The 14,105-nt window shown below is 63.2% G+C and overlaps 2 protein-coding genes across 2 annotated transcripts in view; both read right to left on the reverse strand.

Moving 5' to 3' along the window:
* The window catches only part of FAM53B (family with sequence similarity 53 member B), a 74,893-nt gene that overhangs the window by 55,498 nt on the left and 5,290 nt on the right, over positions 1 to 14,105 (reverse strand). The window lies entirely within an intron of this gene.
* The window catches only part of EEF1AKMT2 (EEF1A lysine methyltransferase 2), a 52,559-nt gene that overhangs the window by 346 nt on the left and 38,108 nt on the right, over positions 1 to 14,105 (reverse strand). The window lies entirely within an intron of this gene.

Consider the following 14,105-nt stretch of genomic DNA (forward strand, 5'->3'; position numbering starts at 1 on the left):
AGTTCAGCCATGTGACACCTTCCAGACATATCTCGGGGTCTCCCAAACTGCTGCTCCCCGAGTGTGATCGAGTCGTGTGACACCTTACAGAGCTGGCTTTCCTGACAGCTCAGCGCCTGCCCCCCCCCCCCCCCCGGGGCTGCAGGTCACACAGGCCAGCCTCACAGTGGGGTCTCGGGCGGCCGACAGGCGCAGACCCACAGTCAGCAAGGTGGCGGGACAGGAGCTCCGGCAGTCCCCCCACAGGGAGCAGAAGCGACACGTTCCAAGGTGGCCACGCCGAGGGAAGTCTCAGTCGAGCGGCTGGGGCTGGAGCCCCAGCTCTTGAAATGTACTGTCTGGGGGACCTCTGCAAGCTCCTGTCTGAGCCTCCGTTTCCCTCTCTGAGGGACAGAGGGCGATGGCTGCCCCAGAGGACCAGTGTGTCACGTGGAAACAGAGCCCAGGCCCAGGCGGGTGGGAGGCCCCGCTCGCGTGAGGGATGCTCAACCAACAGCGACTTCCCCCACGTCATGGCGGGGCCTGTGGGGCCCGAGCCTTCCTCAGCCGTGGACACCCAAGCATCTGTCCTCTCCCAACTTTTAAAGGGCAATTCCATCAACTTTAAAATATATATTGTGCCCCGCCGGCACAGCCATGGTCCTGTTGCCTGGCGCCCCACTGTCCATGGTCCTGTTGCCTGGCGCCCCTCCTGGCGCCCCTCACTGCCCCGTGGGAGCTCCCACACAAGCACCCTCGTGGGCTCCCCCCTTGTCGCTCGCTCCCCAGGGTGAACCGGAGGGCGGGGGTGGTGAAGGATTGAAGAAGACAGACAAGAGAAGAAAGCTGGGGCTAGGTGGGACGCTGCTCTCTGATGGAGAGACAATGCCACGGCCTGCAGGCCGAGTCTTCATTTTATAGCCAGATCCCACGAGGCCAAGGAAGGGCGTGGTCACTACGTTCTCTCGGGCTTCGAATCTGCTCACTTACAGGCCCCTGATCCAGCTTTGTCTACTGGCTGCACCTCCCGCAGCCCACATCACTCAGCCACGTGGGCCCACAGGTTCAGACCATGAGGTCAAGCTTACAACCACAGCCTTTGGCTGTAACTGTGCTGGGGCTTGCACGTGGCTTTGCCACGAGAGGATCGTGCCCTCTCATTAGCCCCAGACTTGAACCTGTCCGAACGCTGTAGCCGCTCTCCACAATATATAAATCTTTATTGATTTCAGAGAGGAAGAGAGAGGGAGAGAGAGATGGAAACATCAATGATGAGAGAGAATCATGGATCGGCTGCCTCCTGCATACTCCACACTGGGGATGGAGCCCACAACCAGGGCACATGCCCTGACCGGAAACAGAACTGTGACCTCCTGGTTCATAGATTGACGCTCAACCACTGAGGCCCCCCAGCCAGGGCATGAGCTATGCCATCTTGCCCGGCACACTCTCCCCCTGTGTAATGTGTGGGAAGTTACCTTGCTCTGCCAGCTCGGGGGTGGGGGGGGTGTTTAAGGTAAGACCCTCTAAGGTGGGGGCACCCTACGAAATGCCCTGGGTGTCCTGATGTCCTTAGGTGAGCAGAGAGCAGGCCCCTCGTAAAGGCTTCTAAACTGGTGACAGATCACGTCCTCCCAGCTGCCCCCGAGCAGCTGGGGCAGGAACCCCGCGGGGCATGTTCCAGGGGACGGACTGCGGACGTTCACAGCCAGTACCGGGTCCCGTGCTCACCCGGCTCCCACATACATGTTTCGGGTGAGGAAGCCGGGCCCAGAGAGGCTGAGGGGCCTGACGAAAGCCACCAGCAGGCACGTAAGGACCTGCGCCCTGAGGCGGGCATGCTCACCTGTGCCCCATCCTGCCCCCAGGAAGGTGGCCTCCAGGTGATTTCTGCAATAACGACATGAGCATCTATTCCCTGGCTCGTCCTTCAGCCAATCAAAGGCCACCAAGGGCCCACCTTTGGGGACGGGCCAGCAGGCCCAGCACCTGGCTACAAAGGGGCCGCCCCGTGCCCTTGGCTGATGAGGTGGCCTGGGCCCCCGCACGGCCCTCTGAATAGCGGGGAGGCCACCACAGGGACGTGAGCCGCTGCGACTCGGTTCTCGGGGACTTCACAGTCGCTCTCACGGTGTCGGGGGGGTTTCCTGTGGTTTCGAGCCAGTAACCCTCGGGAGGAGGGAGGGATGGCACGCTCAGGGACCGGAACGAGCTGGGATCCGGAGCCAAAACAAACCCGAGCGTGGGAGGCGGCGCCCACGCTGCTGCGCGGCCCGAAGCCAGCTGCCTGCGGGGCCTGTCAGGAGCCCATTCATCACCCAGAAGCCACGGCCACAGGGGCTTCCCACGGCCCTCCCGCCGTCCTCGCCCCGCTCCCGTCACTTGAACCCGCCGAGCCCGGAGAGAGGAGCAGCCCGTGGGCCGGGTCGGCTGAGGGAAGCGAGAAACAAGGGGGGGGGGGGGTGGAGGGAGAACCAGCACCACTGAGCCAGCAGCACCCACACGGCCGCCTCCAGCCCGGGGCAGGGGGAGGGCGGGGAGCGGGGTGCCGAGAGGCAGCAGGAGGCCCGAGCCAGTCTGCGGAAACCCTAAGGCACGTCGCCCTAGATGACCGTGACCTGGCCTTCGGTCAGACCTACCGACCAGCACAGCGAGAAAAACTAGACGGTGGAACAAAATTAAAACCCAAAACCTAACGGGAGAGGCCCCAGTGGAGGGCAGCACGGCCCTGCAAAGACAGGGCTCGGGGAACGGGCCGGGCCGGGGGCCTCCGTTCCCTCACCTGTCAAATGGGAGGCTGGGCCACACGAGCTCTGTGTCTGACCAGTGGGCGTCTGCGCGGCCGCACACGGGCGGCGGGCTTCAGCCAGGCCATCTGCCTTCCTGGCCTCGTTTCCTCACCTGTGTGTGACATGCAAACAGGAACCCGAGTGAGTGTGAGACCGTGGATCTGCAGGCGCCGTGTGCGCTGAGAGGAGGCGGCCGGGAGCGGACGGCTGTCCTGCTGGGCAGAGTGGCCGGCCTCCCGCCACGGCTCACGCCTGACCTCCAGGCTCCAGGCCCCAGGAAGCCGGACAACAGCCAAGGCCAAATCTCACTCCCTGCCAGCAGGAGCCTCGACTGTGACACCCGGGCGCCGTGAGGTCCCACGGGGTGGGAGCCCTGCCATACAGATGCACCCCCCTGCCTCGGTGCCCAGCCCCCGCCTCTCTCCGCTCCCCAGCTCTCAGGGTCCCCCCGCCAGACCCGTGCTGCTCTCCCTCTGCGGCGAGAACACCATGCCCAGGAGCTGAGCCAGAGGGCACAGGCTGGTGACCCGGGACCCTGGCAGGGTAACCCAAAGCTTCCCGTCCCAAATGGCAGCGTAAAGCTAAGAAACCCCACAACAGTCGTCTGTCTCCCGGGACACCCACAGCCCTGCCCCGACCGACGGCCACCGGGAGCGCCAGACAATACAGGGATTGTGTGCTCTCTCGGGACGGGGCGGGGGGGGGGGGCACACAGCCCCCCACGATTGTCCCGGACTCCTGAGTACCAACATGTGACCCGGCATGTGCCCAGCACACGCTCCCACGGGTCCGCGCGGTCACGAGAACACAAAGGCGCCGGCCGGGCCGCGGAGGAAGGAGTCAGGCGCAGAACTCAAGTGTCGGCCGCAAGTCAGCCCAGCGCCCATGGCGGGGGCGGGGGGGGGGGCGGGGAGGGGCAGGGGGGGCAGGGGAGAGGGAGAGGCGCTCTGCAAACAGCTGCAAAGTCCGCAGGCGGGGGACGGCCATGCCCCCAGCTGGTCCATCGGAAGCCAAGGACACAAGACAAGCAGGCGTTTCGGGTTCACTGAGGACCGCGGAGAAAAGCGAGGTGGCCCCGTCTTCCCGGCACGGCCCCTCTACCCCGCTGGCTCTGCACGTGCTCAGGCCCATCGCCTCCCGGCAGGCTCTGTGCCTCGGTTTCCCCCACTGTAACACGGTCTCTTTCCTTGTTACGGGTGTGGCTGCAGAAGCCCAGGCTGGCTCAACGGCTACCAGGTGAGAGAAAGAATGGATAGAGCCAGATTCTGGGGATCGCTGGGTGCCCCTCCAAGGGGACACCGACCTCAGGCCGCCCAAGACAAAGGGCACCTCGGCCTGAGGGACCGGCGCCCGGAAGTCTTGGGAAGCACCTGAGAGCACACACATGGGGGGCGGGGGGGGGGACACGGAGCTGGCAGGAAGGATGGCACGGCTAGGGCGGGGCTGCCCGGCATCTCCCCGTGGTGTTCGCGCCAACCGACTGGGGCTGAGAATGAGTAACACAAACCCACCTGGGAAACCAACACTAACGCTCACAGTCACTAGGGTCCCGATGAGGAAGGGAGGGGGTGGCAGGGGTGGCATAGGGTCCCGATGAGGAAGGGAGGGGGTGGCAGGGGTGGCATAGGATCCTGATGAGGGAGGGCGGGTGGCAGGGGTGGCATAGGGTCCCAATGAGGAAGGGAGCAGGTGGCAGGGGTGGCATAGGGTCCCGATGAGGAAGGAGGGGGCGGGGGATAACATAGGGTCCAGATGAGGAAGGGAGGTGGCGGGGGGAAGGGTAGTGTAGGGTCCAGATGAGGAAGGAGGGGGCGGGGGGGGGGGAAGGGTAGTGTAGGGTCCAGATGAGGAAGGAGGGGGCGGGGGGGGGGAAGGGTAGTGTAGGGTCCAGATGAGGAAGGAGGGGGCGGGGGGGGGGAAGGGTAGTGTAGGGTCCAGATGAGGAAGGGAGGTGGCGGGGGTAAGGGTAGTGTAGGGTCCAGATGAGGAAGGGAGGGGTGGGAGAGGTGGCATAGGGTCCAGATGAGGGAGGGAGGTGGCGGGGGGAAGGGTAGTGTAGGGTCCAGATGAGGAAGGAGGGGGCGGGGGTAGTGTAGGGTCCAGATGAGGGAGGGGGGCGGGGGATAACATAGAGTCCAGATGAGGAAGGGAGGGGGCAGGGGGAGGATAGCGAAGGGTCCAGATGAGGAAGGAGGGGCTGGTGCCATAAGAGAAAGACCCGCCTGAATGAGTCTGCAGACAAGCAGCTTCCAGAAGAAGGGCCGGGATGCGGCTGCCGGAACAAAACACCATAGACTGGCGGCCCCTCTCCGTCCTGGAGCCGGGGTCCAGGGTCGAGGTGAGACCTCTCCTTGCTGATGGTCACCCTCTCCTGTGTCCTCAATGGCAAAAGGGTGAGGGCTCTCCCTGGGTCCCTTTTATAAGGGCACTAACCCCACTCATGGGGGCTCCACCCTCATGACCTAGTGACCTCCCAAAAGCCCCGCCTCTGATACCATGGCCTTGGACATAAGGTCTCAACATACAAATCTGGGAGGGACCAAGCATTCAGTCCATGGAAACGAGAAAAATAAACGCCCTTGGGCATCTCGGTCCAGTGTCCCAGAAAATCAGACGCCAAGTGTTGTGTGTCCCTCCGCTCAGAGGGGATCAGGCTCCCAGGCAGGGCAGGCACCCCGGGTGCTGGCTGGGACCTGCACGGGACGCCCCGCCCCCTTCCTCGGCACCTGTTTCAGCACCGGCCCTTTCTTGGGTGCAGTGGTTCTCAAAGGGTGGCCCCCAAACCCGCACAGCCTCGCCCGGGAACCTGTTAGAAATGCAGCTCCCACCCCTACCCAGACTGGCTGAGTCAGGGACTCTAGGGACGGGGTCCCGCAGTCAGCATTTTCACAAGCTCTCCAGGGGGTTCGGGTGCTCCCGGAAGCTCGAGGGCTGATGTGTTAGTGGATTTGGTACCTGGAACCCTGGTCATTGGGAGGACAATTTTGCAGATGAAAAGACTAGGGTCCATCAAGGCTGAGTCTCTTGTAAAAGGCCTTGAGGTCAGTAAGGGGTGGGAGGCCCAGGCCCTGCCCCCAGGACTTCCTCCGGGCAAGGACCTGAGATCTAGAGAAAGATGGCCGAGTGCTCGTCCTAAGGAGTCCCCCAACGTCCTTGGAAGGCACTCAAGCACAGGGCAGGGGCCTGGCAGGCATGACTCAGGGGCTGAGCATCAACCTCTGAACCAGGAGTTCCCCGTTCGATCCTCGGTCAGGGCACACATCTGGGTTGCGGGCTCAGTCCCCAGGAGGGCATGTGTAGGAGACAACTGATCGATGATTCTCTCTCATCACTGATGTTTGTCTCTCTCGCTCTCCCTTCTTCTCTGAGATCAATAACAATGAAGGGACACGCGGGTCCTGGGGACAGCAGGGCGCTCCCACGTGAAACTGCTGTCCCCACTGCTCGGCCCGCGCCAGCAGAGCCAGAGAACCTGACTCTGTCTTCTGAGTGTTTGGTGCCCCCGGGATCTCAGACTCAACGTCCTTCCCGAGCCAGGCAGGGCACCCAGGGCGAGCGCTGGGTGGGGACTGGGATGACCGCAGAGGCCACGCCCCCCAGACGGGACGGCTGCTCCGCCGGGGGCCAACGCTGTCCCGTGTGAGGGTCACGTCTGGCCCCCAGACCGTGCGGGCGCACCCTCGGGTCTCCCGGCGGCTGACGGTGCAACGCCCAGGGAGCTGCCTGGACCAAGTGCCTTTTCCCCGGGGTCTGGAGAGCCGCGGGCGCCGCCGGGCCCAGGCCCCACAGTCACGCACCCCGGCTCCCGCGGACTTCACCGAAGACCTGAACGCGACCAGGAGGCGCAGACTGTCCGGACTCCCGGCTCCCTCGAAGGCATGTACTTGGAGAGGTTCGCTTCCCTGCCTGGCATCGTCCCCGGTCGGGAGCAGAGGGGCTGGGGTCTGCTGGCTCGGCCAGGAGCGCTCCCCTGGCTCTCCCATGTGGCCTTGGGAAGGAAAACGTTTCCCTGCCAAAGGCGTAAAACAAACGCGAGCAAAGGCAGCGGGTGGAGCAGGACTCGGGGTCCCTGGCGCCCACAGATGGCGGCTGCGGCCGGGTCCCCGCGGACCGACATCTGCTTCCTCAATCCCGACTCCCGCGGACACAGGACTCTGCCCTGCCGACTTGTGTGCGAGACACAGAGGCGAGAGGGGGTTTCCTGCCTTTTCTCTCAGACCAACCCGGGCACACGAGACTTCCCGCAGCACAACACGCTCCAAGGGAAAGCGGACGAGGAGGTTTTCGTAAATGCCAGGCCGCAGGCCGCGGTGAGAATGCTGGTAGGTTGCCTCCAGCACACTGCCCCACCCCGACCAGGGCAGGGGATCGAGCCCGCAACTGAGGTACGTGCCCTTGACTGGGAATCGAATCAGAGACCCTTCAGTCCATGGATTGATGCTCTAACCACTAAGAAAACCAGCCAAGGCCTGGATTTTTTATTCCATTTAGTTTCTCTAGTTATTGCTTTTAGTGAGAGGGAGGAAGGGGGAGAGAGGGGGGGGGGAGAGGGAGGGAGAGAGAGAGAGAGAGAGAGAGAGAGAGAGAGAGAAGCATCCATGTGAGAAACAGGGATAGGCTGCCTCCCACACGTGTCCAGGCCGGTGATCAAACGCGCAACCTCGGTATGTGCCCTGACCAGAAACCGAACCCACCACCTTTCAGTGTGCGAGGCGACGTTCCAACCAGCTGAGCCACGCCGGCCAGGGGAATCCCATTTAGTTTTAATTAATTCAAATAATCTAACCATTGCGTTTGTCAATTATTTGTCGATAACTTCAATAAAGCTGAAAGCCACTTACAGTTGGCGTGCCTCGTGGCTACCACGTGGGAGAGCGTGGACGGGGCGCACGGAGGATCCATACCGAGGCGCGAGCACGTTTTCTCTGGGAAGGGCCAGGCTCTGAGACCACATGGTCTCTGTCACCACTGCTCCGCTCCGCATGGTAGCATGAGGCAGCCACAGGCACTGTGCACACCAACGGACATGGCTGCGTGCCAATAAAACTTTATTTGCAGCCCTATCCGGTTTGGCTCAGTGGATAGAGCGTCGGCCTGCTGACTGAAGGGTCCCGGGTTCGATTCCGGTCAAGGGCATGTACCTTGGTTGCGGGCACATCCCCAGTAGGGGGTGTGCAGGAGGCAGCTGATCGATGTTTCTCTCTCATCGATGTTTCTAACTCTCTATCCCTCTCCCTTCCTCTCTGTAAAAAATCAATAAAATATATTTTAAAAACAAAACAAAAAAAACTTTATTTGCAAAACCAGGCAGAGGGCTGGGTTTGGCCTGTGGGCCTAGTTTGCCGACCCCTGCCCACCGGCGGGCGGATGTTGGGCTTCTCTATCTGACCGAAGCGGGGTGCCTTCGTCGGTGAAAAGGGCGTGATCACGGCACCCACTCCTCACGCTGCCCTGAGAGCTACGGAGGAGGCCTGTGGCGGGGGCCACACAGAGTGGGCATTCAGAGTGGCTGCGGGGAAAGCGGGCACGTGCTGGGCTCTCTAACCCACAATAGCCTATTCGCTGCTCCTTCTTAGCCCTGGTTCGCAGAGAAACCGGGTGCCTGGTTCAAAGTCGGATGCAGTCAAGTGGCAGGACTAGAACCCAGGGCCTCGGTCTCCTGGATCCACGGCCAGCCGCCCTTCCTCCGGCTTTTCCAGGGGCCGGCAGCCCTCCCCAACATCCTGCCTGACCGGCGGGCGCGCGGTGCGACTTGTCCTGTAAGCGGCTGGCTCTTCGTAAGCGACCCTTAAGAACAAGAACGCAGCCCAGACGGCGTGGCTCAGGGGTTGAGCATTGACCTAGGAACCAGGAGGTCACAGTGTGAGTCCTGGTCAGGGCACAGGCCCCGGTTGCGGGCTCGGTCCCCAGTGTGGGGCGTGCCGGAGGCAGCCGACTGAGGACTCTCTCGTCGTGGATGTTTCTCTCCCTCTCCCTCTCCCTTCCTCTCTGACATCAATAAAAAGGTATTTTAAGAAAAACAAAGCCGACAGCCACAGACCCGAATGCAGATCTCGCCGGCGCCCTTCACGGCGCTCGCTGCGTTCCCCAGCACGTGCTGCCCCCTGGGAATTAGACAAACAGGGAGGTGTGTTGCCAAAATCAAGGCCATCTGCAGTAACTCACTCACTTCTCTCCTCCGAACTAGACACTGATGAGCAATCCCCTACAGGGCGCACAAAAGACACCCCGCTCCCCCACCCGCGGCTCATTGTTCCCTCGCCCTCCTCCGCCGGCTGAGTCACATGCCACACGGCCGCGCTGGAATCCGGGCTGGCATCCGAGGGCGTGGAGGCCACCAGCGTGCTGGGCGCCAGGCGTCAGGTGACCCAGGCGGAACATTCTCGCGTGTTTGTGTCAGCGACGCCCCCGCCCTCCGAGGGCTCGGTGAGAACACGCCGCGACAGAGCCCACGGGCACTGAAGGCCCCTCCATCATACCAATCCGGTTACTCGTTTTACTTTTTTTTTTTTTTTTAATATATTTTATTGATTTTTTACAGAGAGGAAGGGAAAGGGATAGAGAGCTAGAAACATTGATGAGAGAGAAACATCGATCAGCTGCCTCCTGCACACCTCCCACTGGGGATGTGCCAGCAACCAAGGTACATGCCCTTGACCGGAATCGAACCCGGGACCCTTCAGTCAGCAGGCCGACGCTCTATCCACTGAGCCACACCGGTTTCGGCCTCGTTTTACTTTCAAAGCCGCGCGGGGAACCTCTTTCCTGCCAAGGGCATGGATGTTTATCACTTCCTTCTCGAGCATACACAGTTATCAACCTAGCCCTGGCCTGTGTGCCTCAGTGGATAGAGCGTCGGCCTGCGGACCGAAGGGTCCCGGGTTCAATTCCCGTCAAGGGCACGCACTTAAGGTTGCAGGCTCCTCCCCGGCCCTGGCCCTGGTGGGAGCTTGTGCAGGAGGCAACCCATCCATGTGTCTCTCTCACACCGATGTTTCTCTCTGTCTTTGCCTCTCTCTTCCACTCTCTCTAAAAATCAATGGAGAATATCCTCGGGTGAGGAGTAACAAAACAAACCTCTAACTCACTCACCCTGACGCCGTGGCAGGGCCAGACCAGGTGACTTCGCACGGCTTCTGCAGCCCGTGGGCCGGACGCTCCCCACCCGTCTTAAAGGGAAAGCAAGGGAGCTGTCCACTGCGTCGGGCTCGCTCCATCAGGGCGCCCAAAGCTTGCTCACCGCCCTGCTCCCTTCCCGTGCGGCCCGGGCCAGACCCTCTGGGCGGCCCCGGGAATCCCAAGTGCCCGCTTCAAGCAAGAGCTTCGACTGCCAGTGAGCAGAGGCCACAGCCCTCTGGCCGAATAGGTGGCACTTGAAAATTCCACGTCGGGAAGTAGCTCTCCCGCCAAGGAGGTCACGTCAAGGTCAAAAGGACTAGGCCCTGGGCAGTGTCGCCGCAAGGTGATGAGGGGTCCAGAGGCCGCAGGTCCACCCGGGAGTGAGAGAGGGCAGGTGGGAGGGCAAGTGCCAGCTGTGACCACATAACGGCACCGAGAGGTGCTGGCTGCAGGGGCGAACGGTGCCAGCCGACTTGAAAGAAGGGCAACACCAAATGGAGACACCACCGCGAGGAGCCTGAAGAGAACCCCAAAGGGCAGGAGAGGACCCCCACGTCAGTCCAGACAGGTGCACAGCCACTGAGGTTCCCAGAGATTCGTCCCAGACGCCGGCGGAGCAGGGCCGAGGTCCTGAGGCCGCTTCCTGACACCGCCACGAATTTCAGTCTCTACGTTTAGGCCCAAATCAAATCCCTTCTGGTAAAGAGAGATTTTATTTCCTAAAGCGAAAGATTGCCCCAGCCCGGCCGGCGTGGCTCAGGGGCTGAGCGTCGACCTATGCGCCCGTTGGTCACGGTTCGATTCCCGGTCAGGGCACAGGCCTGGGTTGCGGGCTCCATCCCAGTGGGGGGCGTGCAGGAGGCAGCCGATCCGTGATTCTCTCTCATCATGGATGTTTCTCTCTCTCTCTCCCTCTCCCTTTCTCTCTGAAATCAATAAAAGTAAAAAATAAAGAAGAGATTTCACCAGTCTTATCTCTTATGAAGAGACACATTGCGAATTACACACATACTTTCAAGCCTTCCTCCCCAAAAACTCATGTCGCCTGAGAACCCGGGGTCACCACAGGCTCCCCCTCCCCGTCCAGGCAAGCCCAGCTGAAGCTGAAGTCCCCTCGGGCTCTGTCCCTCATCCTGCCATCCATGGGGCCATGAGCACAGCCACCTTGTCCTTGCCGTTGTCCCCGGGGCCTCCTGACCCCACGGCTGGCTGCAGGCTGCACGGGACGATCACAGACGTCCATGGACTCTAAGTGTCCCCACCCACGTCTCCCTCCGCGCCCCACACCCACGGCCACGGGCCACCTGAGGGAGCCCAGCCGGAGACGGTCCCCTGCCTCACGGATTTGAACCCAGGCACCGACTCCCGAGCTTTCTGCTCACTTGCCCTGCACGACAGAGGCCGGCTGCCCCAGCTGCCCTGCGCCCTGTCCAAGCTCCGCTGCGGCCCTCCCTTGTTGGCACGGAGCTTGCCCTGGGCCTCATGGCACGACCGCCCACGTCTCGGCGCAGCCCGCCGCACGGCACCGCACCTTCGTGGCCTCAGCCAGGCTCCCGACCGGCCCCCTCCAGCACGGGACGCGGGGCCGGCAGGAGGAGAGCCCGAGGCCGGGAGGTTCGCCCAGCACACGAGGGCCAGCAAGCGGGCAGCAGCGTGCCCACCCCCGTTCAGCAGGGATGCCACCTGACCGCCAGAGGGGCATCACAGGAGGGGGCTCCCCAGCCCGGCCCTGGCCACAGAGGGCCCCTCCGCAACCCCACCCCTGCTGCAGCCTCAGGGCCGCAGAGCCCGCCCCGGCCCTCTCCTCACCCAGAGCAGGGAGCGGGCAGAGGCAGCGGCCAGCAAGGGAACCTCCCTCGGCTCCCAGGCCCCTGGCCAAGGCGAATGCCAGCGGCAGGGGAATTCCAGGCGGCCGGGCCTCTCCCGGCCAGGCCTTGTCCAGCGGGCAGCCGAGAAGGAGGTGGCCTCCCGGGGGCAGGGCGGCAGCCCGGGAAGCTGGGGGCCACTCCCCCCCCCCAGGGCACTGCCGACTGCCAGGCAGAGAGAGGCCGGGCCCTACCCTCCGGAGCTGGCAGCCCACCGCAGCCCCGCCACCCAGGCCCTCCTGGAGGCAGCCGCGTGGTGCCGTCAGTCACCGCTGGGCACCGCCCTGGACCCGCTCCCCCGGGGACGGAGCCTCCTGTGCACGGGCAGGCGCTGGCGAAGAGGAAGCGTGGAAGGAAGAACCAGGACGGGCCACACCAGGACGAGCCACCATCCACCATCCCTCTCGGCCGGCGGCAGTTCTGAGCGGTGTGTTTACAGCAACAGGCAGAGCTGGTCCCGTGGCAGAGACTGTGGGGAGCCCTCAAGGAGCTGGTGAAGCGAGGTGCCCAGCACCACGAGGGACACTCGGAAGGTGCCCGGTCTGTGCCCGCTCAGTGAATGCAGGGATGGCGGGCGGGAGAAAATACGGACCCCCTCTCCCACCTCATTGGGCCCCATCCCGGGCCATGGGGGAGAGAGAGCCTCGCCCACCCACCACCACGCGCGCAGGAGCAGCTGGAGACCTTGGCCAAAGCGACCAAACCCTTCCCATCACGCCAGGCCCCACCCAGCAGGGCCCATCGGACCCCGTTCCCCCGCTGGGTGCTGGCCGAGCGGCGCTGTCAGCGACCTGAGGGACCTGCTGAGCGAAAATGGGCTGGACTGTCAACGTGACCGCGACGGCCGGTAGGCCAGGCCGGGGACCTCCGCGCTGTGGCCGGGCCCCCGTCTGCACTACAGCCGCAGCCTCTGGGCCAGAGCGGGCCTCCAAGTCTCACAGGACAGAAGGGCGCTGGGCAGGGGCCCGAGAGGCGCAGCTCTGACCCCTGTGCACTGGCGAGGGGACCTCGGGACATCCCCGCGCCTCCTGGGGGCCGGCTTTCTCCTCCGGAAGGTTGTGGACGGGAGAGCTGGCTCGCCACCGCCCTGCGCGTCCTGCACGCACCTCGAGGAGGCCAGGCTCCGGGCAGCCAGGTCCCACCAGGGGGCCGATGCGTGGCCGTCCCCGCCAGGCGAGGTGGGAAGGACCAACTGCTCCCTGAGACTCACCAACACGCGCCCTGAGCCAGACCGACGGTGTCTTCCCTCCCAAGAGCCGGAGGGACGCCAGGGGCCAAACCTCCGGGAGGCAGAGAAGCGAACCGACCAGCGGGAGGGAGGGGGCGCAGGGCCTGCAGAGAACGGCGCAGAGACCGCCCGCCGCATAAAACCCACCCCTCCGCTCCGGAAAGGTGCTTGGGGGGGTGCGGGGGGCTGAGCGAGGCCTGGCCCGCCAGAAACAGGGACTCCGGGGCCATGTCTACAGCGGGCACTTCACCAGGGGCGGGCACCTTTCCCATCCTCCCACCTGCACTGAGACACAGCGGTGGAAAGTTCCAGAGGGTTATGCCACTCCTGAACAGGACGGTCCTGGTCCCCGCTAAGGGAAGCGAGGTGTGTGGGGCCCACCCCAGCCCTCACTCCTACGTCTCGGATGCACAGAGGAATCAACCCTAAAGCTTTAAAAACACCAACACTAACCCGGCCGGCGTGGCTCAGTGGTTGAGCGTCGACCTATGAACCAGGAGGTCACGGTTCAATTCCCGGTCAAGGGCACAGGCCCGGGTTGCAGGCTCGATCCCCAGTGTGGGCGTGCAGGAGACAGCTGATCCATGATTCTCTCTCATCACTGATGTTTCTCTCTCTCTCTCTCTCTCTCTCTCTCTCTCTCTCTCTCTCTCTCTCTCCCCCCCCCCCTTCCTCTCTGAATCAACAACAATATATTTAAGACACCAACGCTGAGTCCTGCCCTCCTCTTAAGGTTCTGATGTAACTGGTTCTGGGTGCCGCCCCGGCACAAGTGTTTGTTTAAACCTCTCTGGGGACCCAATGTGCAGGCGGCGCTGAGAGCCACTGCTCTAGATTCTAAAAACCCAGCCCTGTCACAGGGGCCCAGCCCTGCCCGCCCGGCAGGCTTTGCAGGAGACGGGTATCCCGTGCCCACCCCCACACACCAACCAGGATCACCCTGCAAAGAGCCATCTGTGCGCGACAGCACGCAGGGCACCTGACCAGCCTGGCACGGTGGCCCGTTCTCACGGCCGGAGGAGGCAGCTAGGCTTAATTACCTGACTGCTCCAGGCCCGTCAACAAAAGGGGGCTTTGTGCAGACCTGGGGGGGCAAGCACCACAAAACGGTGCACTCTGAGACAC

Source organism: Plecotus auritus, assembly GCF_963455305.1.
Source record: "Plecotus auritus genome assembly, chromosome: 9".
NCBI classification, from domain to species: domain Eukaryota; kingdom Metazoa; phylum Chordata; class Mammalia; order Chiroptera; family Vespertilionidae; genus Plecotus; species Plecotus auritus.